The following is a 357-nucleotide window of genomic DNA, read 5'->3' as shown; positions in this document are numbered from 1 at the left end:
ATAGAATTAGTTGAATAGAGGGTGGGGTAGGCTGGGGAATGAAGTGATAAGGACAAAAGTTTAGGTGGGGAGGGGACCAAGGCCCAGAGATCATGGGCCATGGCAGGGGCAGGGAAGACCAAACCAATTATCCAGATAGCAGTGAGGTCTCTGGGTCCTGGGGGTCCCGTTGGTCGGTTGCTGGTCTCACATCTCTCGCTGGAACCCATACTACTGGCTTTGTTTCTGTCTGAGGAAACACACAAGCATAACCTCTCCCTCTTGTTAACAAGGGGGCGGGTGGTTGCCATTGACATGGTACGGGGTCCTTTCATCTCACTAGTGGCAGGGGTGTAGGCTTAGGTATGGTGGCCCACT

This window comes from Nannospalax galili, unplaced genomic scaffold (genome assembly GCF_000622305.1).
Source record: "Nannospalax galili isolate Female #2095 unplaced genomic scaffold, S.galili_v1.0 scaffold100, whole genome shotgun sequence".
Classification (NCBI taxonomy): Eukaryota; Metazoa; Chordata; class Mammalia; order Rodentia; family Spalacidae; genus Nannospalax; species Nannospalax galili.
Note: the sequence above shows the minus strand (reverse complement) of the source record.